The sequence below is a fragment of the Sceloporus undulatus genome, chromosome 5 (genome assembly GCF_019175285.1).
Source record: "Sceloporus undulatus isolate JIND9_A2432 ecotype Alabama chromosome 5, SceUnd_v1.1, whole genome shotgun sequence".
NCBI classification, from domain to species: domain Eukaryota; kingdom Metazoa; phylum Chordata; class Lepidosauria; order Squamata; family Phrynosomatidae; genus Sceloporus; species Sceloporus undulatus.
This window is the reverse complement of record NC_056526.1, coordinates 22,562,708-22,574,939: the sequence shown is the minus strand read 5'-3', so window position 1 is coordinate 22,574,939 and position 12,232 is coordinate 22,562,708. Positions and strand designations below refer to the sequence as shown.

General features: G+C 38.7%; 1 protein-coding gene across 1 annotated transcript in view; it reads left to right on the top strand.

Annotated features, from left to right (window-relative positions):
• Window positions 1–12,232, top strand: part of SYT10 (synaptotagmin 10) — a 71,668-nt gene that overhangs the window by 44,323 nt on the left and 15,113 nt on the right. The gene's annotated exons all lie outside the window — the stretch shown is intronic.

Sequence of the window (12,232 nt, the reverse complement as noted above, 5' to 3'; positions counted from 1 at the left end):
GTCATGACAGTTAAAACAGTGTCACAATGCATTAAATCTGCAGTGTGACAACAGCCAAGGTTGTCCAGTGAATTTGGTGATTAGAACCTGGACCTTTCAAGCCCCAGTATAATATCCTAATCCCAGTACTCACAGTACCTTTCTCAATATGTATCCTTATGGGGACTACTATTTACCTTGTCCTAAAAGTTCTGTTCATCCTCATTCTTTGTTTTCTATATTTGAAACAATTACTGCCTTAAAAGATTGTTTCATATCCCCTGATTTCTCAGCAATGTCCAATGTTGCTGGGTTATTCTAAAATAATATAATATTGAGGTTGTTGAAAAGCATGAAGTTCTTTATGTATTCGGACCTGGACAGGGTTGGATGTGGAAATATCTTTAGAATAGCTAAATATCTGAAACAACAATGATTTTTTTTAAAGTAAGTCACCTTCCCCTTGGAAAATATCCAATGTTATACCTGACTTAAAGAAAGAAATGGAAAAGACAGAGGTAAAAATACAATGGCACTAAAAGCCATAAACAAATATTCAAAGGAAGAACAATTAAAGGCTGAAAGAAGAAAAACAGCAACATAAAGCATTTTAATGCTGCTTTTTATTACCATGCCTTTCCAAAGCAGTGCAAAGAGGAAGTAAGAAACAAAGTAGAAATTCAAAAGCATCATAGAGATGTCCATAAATGATTTGTAATGCTGTTCTGCTGACACGTGGAATCAATCAAATGCAGAAGATGAAGCTTTTCAATATCGGCCTCTATGCTATAACTGAAGAGGCAAAAAGCAGGTTGACTAGAAGAAAATTCCAAAGATTTGGGGCCATTGCCAAAAATACCCAGATTTCAGTTCTGTATGCTAAACTTGCTGACCTTAATAGAAGGCAGCTAAGAAGGACTGGTCTTAATGGTGGACATGATTATTTGGAGCTTCTAGTAATATGGTGCAAACTATTTAGGGATTTCAAGGTTCTGGGACTATTGATACAAGCAATTGCACTAAACCATGTACTACAAGGGATTTGCCACCATATGTCTATGATGTGGAGTGGGTCAATTCTGAGCATGGAAAAAGTGGACTGGGGTACAAGGTCAACCTGCCCAGGGTTATTAAAGCATAATCCCATAATCTATAAGAGAGAGAGAGAGAAAGCCTTCAAGTCACCTGTCAAATTATGGCAATCCATTAATTTCATAGATTTTTCTAAGAAAACCAAAGGATGCCAAAGCCATTGTCATGTGGGCAGTCATACCTATCCCAAAAATAGTTGAGAAATTTACACAGGCTGACTTCATCAAAAATCCTCTTCCCACAAATAAAATGTTGCACCAATGGAATGGGGAATTGGGAGTGGGTGATATTTTCTTCCCAGAATGCTATGCAACATGTTGCTGCTGTAGTAAAGTTGGCCAAAAAAACCCTCTTTCCTACTTTATGTACTCTTTTGCTGTAGAGGTGAAATTGATAAAGCATAGGAGGCTTAAAATCCATTTTCACCCTTACCTTTATAGTGAAGTGGCACCTGAACTGGCTGGAGATGTGGAATTTAACAGTTACATTTATATTCTTTTTAGTCTCTGGCTGCATAATAGACAATGTTCAATAACTGAGTATTGAACTTTCTAAAATTAGAAAATAGATAGGCATTGTTGTTGTGTGCCTTCCGGTCATTTCCAGTGTATGGCGTCTGTAAGGTGAACCTATCACAGGGTCTTCTTGGCAAGATTTATTCAGAGAGGCTTTGTCTTGCTTTCCTCTGAGACTGAGAGGGTGTGACTTGTCCAAAGTAACCCAGTGGGAAGTTGATGGCATCCATAGTTTTTTTTTGTTTGTTTGTTTGTTTGTTTTGGGGGGGGGGTTCAGGCTATGTGGCCATGTTTTAGAAGCATTTTTTCTAATGTTTCACCAGGAGAAAGATTCAGAGAAAGATGAAGATGCCAGCCACAGATGCTGACAAAACATCAAGGGAAAAATTATTATTATTATTATTATTATTATTATTATTATTATTAACTTTTATTTATAAAGCGCTGTAAATTTACACAGCGCTGTACATACAATCTTTTTAATTGGACGGTTCCCTGCCCTCAGGCTTACAATCTAAAAAAGACACGACACAAAAGGAGAAGGGACAGGTGGTGGGGAAGGGGCCTCTCTAGTAGGATAATACATAGCAATACAGGAAATGAGTCAATAAAACAGACAACAAAAGAACAACAAAAAGCAAGCGACAATTATGCAATGCCTGGGAACGCTTCTCTGAACAGGATGGTCTTCAGCTCCGTTTTGAAGCTGGTTAAAGAAGAGATGGCTCTTGTTTGCGGGGGAAGAAGGTTCCAGGAGTGAGGGGCAGCGAGTGAAAAGGGGTGAATCCAAGATAGGGCAGAGGAAATCGTGGGCTGGAACAGCAGACCTTGACTACCAGAACGGAGGGCCCTAGTGGGATGGTGAGGAGAAATAAGGTCTGATAAGTAAGGAGGGGCCAGCCCATGGAGGGCTTTAAACTCTTCTAGAACATGGCCACATAGCTCAAAAAACCCACAAAAAAACTAACCCAGTGGGCTTCATGGCTGAGTGAATTCTGGTCTCTAGAGTTGTAGTCTAGTATTCATACCTCTACAGCACACTGCCTTTCTGCTGAATAAACAAGGTCATAAAGCAGTATTAGGATAGTGGAATTATATACAAGCACAACAATGGTAAGAGTGGTTGTTATGGGCCTTCAAGTCGACCCAGACATATGACAGCCCTATCATAGGACATCCTTGACAAGATTTATTCACAGTAGATTTACCATTGCCTTCCCCTTAGTAACTTGCCCAAAATCATCCAATGGGTTTCCATGCCTGAGCAAATATTCAAATACTGGTCAATGCTAACACAAGGTGAGACAGCTGCAAAATTCTACTGACTGCTCCAGGTTGGGAGAGCAGAGCTGTGTCTGTGCACTGACTGCCCTCAAAGTCAGCCCATTGTGCCGTGGAAGAATGGAAAAGCACTTCTGTAATGGAGTATTAGGTATCTCCTTATGGAAGCATGTAAAAAGTGTCACTGCTGGCATAACAATGGTATGCTAGCATCATGTCCCAACAGGACTCAGATCTTACTAATTGGAAGTTTTGCATCTTCCACATGTTGTTGTTATATGTTTTCAAGTAAACTTCAACTTATGGTGACCCTATCACAGAATTTTCTTGGTATGATTTCTTCCAAAGAGTTACACCAGCCTTATTCCCACTTATAAATAAATCGGTGTGCATTCTGGATCTATTTGCCCCGATCACATTTTTTCCCTCTAAAATAATCCATGTGGTTCACATTCATGCATAAATCGATTCAAAATGGACCCGCTCCAGCCAGCCAAAGGGCAAATTTAAATCGATTCCGATCCTCATCTGGTTTACACTTGCGCAGAATCAATTTATCAAAACAGACACGGAAAAAACAGTGTCAAAAAGACATGGGTTAAATGGATCTCTTTGGTTGAAAGAGCGTGAATTGCCCGAAGCCACCCAGTGGATTTCATGGCTGAATGGGGATTTGAACCCACATCTCCTGGAGTCCTAGCCTAAAAGTCAAATCCACTCCACCATCCTGGTTCTCCACAATCCTACAGCTCTAAGCATATCTAAGAGAATACACTGCATTTCTGCAGATAGTCATTACTGTGAATAAAACTCTATAAAGGAAGAGACAAGTTCAGGTATTAATAGTAGTCCTCAAAAATTTAGGAAGCACTTGTCTCTGTGGACTGCAAGTGTTAAATGTAATTAGAAGTAGAGCTGTCCATGTTGCCAGTTCTAAACCAGAAAAGATCAGCCACTGACATGCCAACCAAATCTATTTTCACAGTTTTTGTCTGGCCCCTGGCAGTCCTTGCAAATGTTAATCAAGGTTTGGCAGTGTTTTCACCTGCAGCTTTAGCCAAAAGGAGAAAGTAAGATATTTTCAAGTTATAACAAATAAAACTCATTTCAAGCTGTAATTACATGTCTTTTTTAGACTAGGTAGCTAAACAGTGCAAACAATGTTAAAACAGCCCATTAACTTCCTTATGAAGCTCTGAGGGTGTTAATCTTCCATGATAGAATATGGTCTTTCTGGCCATACTTCACTGAACTTGAGATGTGCAAGTAATCTGCTGCAATTGACTTTTATGCAGATGTCTCCCAGCCTCCCCTGTCTGAACTGGGGAAAATGTTTCATTATGGAATCTGCATAAGAAAGTGTAGCTGTATACACATAAATTAAAATAAATGTATTTTTTAAATGTACATGTTACAATTCACATAGCTCAAATGCATGCAAAGAGATAGCACAAGCTCATCATGTTTAGTCCAGAGATATCTGCAAACAATACATACAACTTGAAAAAGAGTTCTCAAATATGCATTTTTTAAAAAGCTTGAGAAAAGACATACATTTCAACTCATTAAAGACAAACAATAGTGATCTCTCTTGGGATCCATGGACTCCTTATCCACGGACACAACTATCCACAGTTTGAAAATATTAAGTTACATACACTCACACACACATACACACCAAAAAAGCAAACCTTAATTTTGTCATTTTATATAAGGGGAACCATTTCTATGCCATTGTATTTAGTGGGACACACATCCACAGATTTTGGTATCTATGGAGGGTCTATGGAACCAAACATCAGCAGATATCAAGGACCCACTGTATGTCTTTCAGTACAACTGTAGACCAGACATGAAAGTGGGAAAAGAAGGCAGTTTGCAGATCTGGACTTGATAGATGGAGACATCCTTTGTTTGGAATCTCCCAAACCTCATCCAGCCTAAAAAGATGACAAATCTATTTCTATGCTAAGCTGTACAAATAGGTGATCCTTTAACGAAGCCACCTTAAGACATTATATACAAGAGGGATGACCAACTGTGGGAGTTCACTATACTGTATATTCAAGGATTCTGTTGGATAGATCAATGGCAACTAAATGGTAACAAACTGCTCCAATATTATTATTATTATTATTATTATTATTATTATCGTTTTGAGCCTCTTGTGACATAAGAATGTTAAACACTACCCTTTAGTATTATGCACAGAGCTTGTAAATTGCATTATTTGGGGGCTAAAACTCTCAGATTCCCTCAGCCAGCATGTCCATGCTGGCTGAACTATCTGGAAACTGTGGTCCCCCAAAAAGTAAGTTTTCCAAGCTCTGATTGTCCCAGCTCATTCTTGAAATATTGATTATAAAATAATGTGCTTGCCCACTGATATGCTAAAGGTGGACCAAGTCACAGAGTATTATAGTTCAGAAAAGCCACAGAGTCCTAAAATTGCATGGGTTGGCCAGCCCTGTCTTCTAAGACTAGAGTCCTCAAATGTACCACACTATTAACAGATAGTCATTACTGTGAATGCGTGCAACTGAACATTAAGGCTGTCCTTGGATCTGACATTAGTACATGTCCCTTCAACTTTTGGAGACACAGAGAGCCAATTAAAGCATGTGGCTATGTCCTGCTTTGCTGTTAATGAAATGGGGGGATTGTTTTGTTGTTTTTAATTTTTTTTAATCATTACCCATTATATATCTTATATCACTATAAGAAAGGAAGGAAGGAAAAGAAATGCTTTTGATTATCACAACCACTCATCTGGAAGCTTACAGGAAGCAAGGGAGTTTATCACACGTGAGGAATTTCTCTTAATTTCGAATGAAAAGAAAGTGGGGCCAGAACGCATTCACGTAAAGTCGCTAGTTTAGCAAAATTACCTGAATGCTCATTGCATTCGAACTGGCTCCCCATTGCCCAAAAAATAGCATGCCATTGCCCGAATTTGCGTGTAGCAGTCTATCACGCGATAATGTGAAATCCCATGATTGCGCTCGGCCTGACTTCCCATTGCCTGAATTTGTGTGTGGTGGTCTATCACGCAATAACGTTAAACCCCATGATTGCGTTCAGATTGCCATTGGATTATACTTCCAATTTCCCTTGTCTGATAAACTCCAAGGCTGTAACTACAGCTTTAGAAAGAGAATTTGAGGACATTTACTTCTTTGGACTATCATGCCTCCAGCCAGCATGCCCAATGTGCTGGCTGGAGGATTGTGGGAATGATAGTCCAAAAATACTCTTTCCCTCCCCTCCCCCCAGAAAATAAGAAGTATGTAGGGTTAAGGCATGTAGTGAAGCTGCTTTATATCATGTCAGATAGCCATCTTGAATTTTCAGAAACTTTAGTTTGTCCAAAGAGGTGCAACCAAATTGTTAACTGGGGCTTGCTACAACTTGCTTATTGCAATTGTTCCACTGGCTGCCAGTCTGTTTTATGGGCACAATTCATAGTGCTTAAAAGCCTGATACAGTTCACATCTGGGTTATCCGAAAGACCATATTCTCCCATATGAGCCTTCCCAAAATTGGAGGTCTTCTGGGAAGACACTTCTCTCTGTCCCACCACCTGCACAGATGCATCTGGTAGGACTATGGGAGAAGACCTCCTCAGTGGCTACTCCCAGGCCCTGGAACATCCTTCTCAGAAAGGTTAGATTGACATCTTGCTTACTATCTAACTAGAGGAAGATCAAGAACTTCTTGTTGTAGCAGACCCTTGAGGACTGATTTCTTAGTGAGAATAGGCCTGGTATCGTCTTGTGCTGGATTTACTCCTATTTTTCTTTCTAACGGTTTGTGTTTTTAACTGCTATCAATTTTTGGATAGTATAATTACTTTTTAACTTCTGTATGCTGTACATTTTAAACTTTGTCTGTTTCATATGTGGTAAGTCACTTTGCGTCCATAACCAGGAAAAAAAGTGGGATAATAATAATAATAATAATAATAATAATAATAATAATAATAGCCCGGTGTTATTTACTCAATTTGATAGTGGCCATCCAAGGGCGCAGGGCTTTCTGTTATCTGCTATCTTTGCTTGCTTGTTTGTTTCATTTATTATCTCACCTTTCTTACAAGGAACTGGAGGTAGTATACATGGTTTGGCTCCCTGTTTGTATTCTCACAAGAATCCTATGAGGCTGAGAGATAGCAATGGGATCAAGGAGACTCAGTGAGCTTCAGGGCATGGCGATTTGAGCCTGGATCTCTTCAGTCCTGTTCCAACACTTTAAACCAGGAGTTTCCAACCTTTTTGACTCATGGAGACCTTTTTAGAATAAATTTCTATGGCAGAGTCCCTAAGAGGCCTACTCTATGTCTCATATTCTTATTTTGATTCTAATTTTTGTTTCTTATTCTTTAATTTCATTCAATTTTTATTTCTTTCATCTTCCTGGAGCAGTCATGGAGCACCTGGGAAGTGCATGCAGAGCCCTAAGGGCTCCACAGAGCACAGGTTGGGAACCACTGCTCTAAACATTATGCAATGCTGGCTTCTTTTTCCCCCCCCCCCCCCCCCCCTTGGAAGCCTCTAGGGAAGCTATTATATAGGAGGTGATTGCATTCCCACAGATTTATGATTTAGAAAGTAGGACTTAAAGGTCAGAGGCATCTGGAAAGCAGACTGGATCCTAATACCTCTCCTCTGAGAGCACGAAGTTTGAAGCATTTCACGCTGAAGTTATAAACTATAGAATCATAGAACAAGGGCCATCCAGTGCAACCCCCTGCCATGCAGGAACTCTCAATCATAGCATATCCGACAGATGGCCATCCAGCCTATGTTTAAAGACTTCCAAAGAAGGTAACTCCACTACACTCCAAGGGAGTTTGTTATACTGTCAAACAGCCCTTACTGTCAGAAAGTTCCTCCTAATGTTGAGCTGGAATCTCCTTTCTTTTAGCTTGCATCCATTGCTCCGGGTCCTGTTTGCTGGAACAGCAGAAAACAAGCTAGCTCCCTCCTCAATGTGACATCCCTTCAAGTATTTAAACAGGGCTATCATAACACCTCTTAACCTTCTCTTCTCCAGGCTAAACATCCCCAGATCCCTAAGTCGTTCCTTCCAGACCCTTCACCATTTTAGTCGCCCTCCTTTGGACATGCTGCAGTTTCTCCACATCCTTTTTGAATGGTGGTGCCCAGAATGGGACACAATATTCCAGGTGGGGCCTGACCAGAGCAGAATAGAGTGGCACTATTACTTTCCTTGATCTAGACACTATGCTTCTATTGATGCAGCCTAAAATTGCATTGGCCTTTTTAGAATCTTTATTAAATGATTTTCAAATAAAATTACAAATGGAAGAAATACAATATTTAAAGATGCATAACCAAAATATTAAAAGATTCTTCATAACCCATTTCTTCTACTTCGTCTGACTTTCGATGATTGAGGATTCTCTAAATCTTTCCTACTTCCAATTATAAGAATGATGTACTAGCACAGTCTGTACTATTAGGTTAAATACCGGGTGACCCTCCAGTAATGTTTCTATATACAATTTGTCCAAAATACTATCTATTTACAATCTAACTTCAATTATATCCTGAAAAGTAATCTATAGTCTCCAGATAACTAAATAGGTACATCAAGTTATTTCTTAAAACTGAATCCTCTGGGTGGATATAATGATAGTAGTAAAAGAAAAGAAGATAGTCAGGCGGTCTTTAAATTGATATCAGCTCCTGTAAAATGAAGTTTTGATTTGAGATTAGAAGAGAAAGTGAGGTACAAAAAGGAAAAAAAAAATACGTTGTAATCCTAGATTGAATTAATATATTTCCAATCCCCATATCTCATCCCAATCTTTTTTATCCTGATAGTTTAAAGATCTTCTCATCTACTGAAAGTTTCCCCCGCATTTCACTTTAAATTAAGGACTCTTATTCAATAAATGATATGTCCAAACCCCATTCCTTGTCCCAGTGTGACATAACCTTGTTCCACTCTTCCTTTCTTTTATTATTGTCCCGATTTTGTACCTGACACGATATAATGTCCAACTCTCTGTATTCTATGATTTTCATCATCCAATTTTCCCACTTGGGTGCTTCACTGGTTTTCCAAAGACGCGCAATCTCAATTCTCGCAGCTGTAATCAAGTACAGGAGTATTCTCCAATTGCGAGATTCGTCTTTAAGGTCTAATACCTTTGTTATGTTTAATAAAAATAACTTAGGGTTCAGTGGGATCTTTATTTCCAATAGTTGTTGTATGGATTCTTGCACCTTAGCCCAAAATTTCAGAATTATTGGTCATTTCCACATGTGTACAAGTGTGCCCTGCCCCTTGCTGCATTTCCAGCAAAGTCCGTCCGATACCTTGAACATCTTTTTCAACCTCCATGGGGTTATATACCATCTGTTCATAACTTTTAGGTGGTTTTCTTTAAGATTCTGTCCCACAGTGAATTTATCTGTCTTTTTCCATGCTGCCTCCCACTCGTCTAAACTTATGTTCATATTTAAGTCTTTAGCCCACTTCAGCATGTAATCTTTTACCACATATTTTTCTAAATTCCGACTCAACAGTAGTTTATAGAGTTTTGCAATTTTTTTCCTCTCTGGTTGCCAGAGTATCTCATCTAGGCTATTAAATGAAGTTTCTATTCCTTTTATTTTTTATCCTCTTTGTATTTCTGTGTAATTTGAATATAATTAAACCAAGACACATCGTAACCCTCTTCTAACAGTATCTCTCTTGATTTAATTGAGTCCTTTGCCCTACCTTGTGCAGTCAACAGGTCTTTATACGTGAGGAATTTACCCTGGGGAAGCCATCTCCCAAAAAACGCCTCTTGGGGAGAGGTCCAAAGGGGTAATTTAAAGTAAAATAATTTTTCCACTCTCTTCCAAGTGATTAGTAGCGACTTTCTGAGGGGGTGGTTGTCAAAATCCTTATTTTGTTTCTTTTTATCATAGCACACAAACGCGTGCCAACCGAACCTAAGTTATGTGTTTTCTAAATTTAACATAAAAGGATCATCCAGTTTTATTCAACTTTGTAACCAAATTAAACTGCATGCCCAGTAATACATTTGAATGTCAGGGAGTGAATACCCTCCTCTATTCTTAGCATCCTTAAGTACCTCCCATTTTATTCTGGGTCTATGTCCTTTCCACACAAACTTTTTGAGTTCTCCTTCCCAGCTTCTAAAGGTATTTTCCCTTATCATAATTGGGAGGTTTTGTAACAAAAACATGATTTTAGGCATTACTGCCATTTTAATTGTAGCTATCCTCCCTAACAAAGAAAGATTTAACTGGTTCCACCTACTCAAGTTTTCCTGGACTTCCTTCCACATCATTATGTAATTGTTATCAAACAATTTTAGATTGTCTTTTGCTAACCATATCCCCAGGTATTTGAGTTTTTTCTCCTCTGTAAATCCTGACCTTCCCTTTAGAAGTTCGTTTTCCTCCCTGGTTAGATTCTTAGTTATCATCTTTGTTTTGTCTTTATTTACTTTAAGCCCAGAGAAAGACCCAAACCGATCTAATTCATACAGGACATGATCTATACCTTGGTTCGGGTCCTCCAACACCAAAGCAACATCGTCTGCAAAAACCCTAGCTTTTATTTCCCATCCTCCCTTTTTAAGACCTTTAATATTCTTATTAATTATTGAATTAATTGCAGTGATCAGTGCTTCCATAGCTGTCAAAAAAAGAAGAGGAGAGATAGGGCAGCCCTGTCTCACACCCCTGAAAAGACTAAATTCCATGGACTTCTCTCCGTTAACCCATATCTGGGCGCTTTGGTTTGTATAAATTCGTTTGATTTGATTAAGAAAGGTATCCCCACATCCCATTTGCTAGGGTTTCTGTCAGGAAATCCCATCTCAAACAATCGAAAGCTTTTTCCATGTCAAGTGCAATCACCGCACATTTTTTATCACTATTAACGTGGTAATACTCCAAACAATTAATAATCGGTCTGATATTATCTCTTAATTTTCTGTCTGGTAAAAAGCCATTTTGTTCTTTACCAAGTAACTTGCTTAGAATGATTTTAAATCTAGATGCCAAAATGGATGTAAAAACCTTGTAATCCATGTTTAATAAGCTAATTGGGCGATAGTTAGATACCAACAAAGGATCTCTCCCTTCTTTAGGGATGAGTGAGATGCCGGCTCCTTCCCATGAGGGGGGATCCCTTCTTCTGCTATATTGTTAAAAAGCCTATAGAGTGGATCTACCAATTCCAGTTTAAATTTTTTATAAAATGTTGAGGTAAAACCATCTCTCCCTGGAGCTTTATTCTCCTTCAAACTCTCTATTGTGGTTAATTTACTTTGTAACTGCTTTTGCAGAATTTTAACTTCCATAATAGTTTTAGAACATGTAGGGTTTTATTTCAAAAAAACTTCCTTCTCATTAATTGCCTTGAGCAACTCTTTCTCTTTGACACTGTTTGCTTTTTTAATCTCTGCCGCTCTTTTAAGCAATAAGCCCCGAAATACCGCCTTCCCTGCATCCCACACCACTTTGCTCTTTATATCTGGAGTCTCATTTATCTTAAAATACGCAGCTACCTCTTCTCTCATTTTCTCCACGAATTGGTCATCCGCCAATATTTCATCTCTTAGTCTCCATATAAACTCACGGTTCTTCTCATCTTTTAGCTCCATCTCGATCAGACAATGGTCCGATAATGATCTAGGGTCGGTCTCTATTGATTTCACTTTTGTGGCTAGTTTCTCTGATATCAAAAATAAGTCAATATAGGACCATGACTTATGTACCTCCGAATAGAAGGTAAAACCAGGTCTAGATACTCCAAACAATTAATAATCGGTCTGATATTATCTCTTAATTTTCTGTCTGGTAAAAAGCCATTTTGTTCTTTACCAAGTAACTTGCTTAGAATGATTTTAAATCTAGATGCCAAAATGGATGTAAAAACCTTGTAATCCATGTTTAATAAGCCAATTTTATCGTCATTTTGTTTCTATGGTACACTTCAAACCGAGATGTCTATACTATCTACCCAAAAACCTAATATTAAAGGTCTTCAATTTCCAGTCATGTCCCAACAGCCCCAAAGCCAAAACCCCCTCCCTAAAAAAGAATATTTTAAACCTGATTAAGTATCAAGCGTCTCTAAGTTGCCCAGAATAGGGCTCTCAGGGTCCAAATTTAGAAGAAGATGTTGATTCTGAGTTGTCGTCGTGTTCTGATGAGGCTCCCTCTCCTTCAATTTCCAATCCAGGTGATCTCCGCTCTCCTGATCCAAGTCTTGAAGTTCCCCCAGATTCTTTCCACGGTGGCTTACTTTTCCACTAGAGTCCGAATGCAAATAGGTTTTATAAAAGTCTCTGGCCTAAAATTGCATTGGCCTTT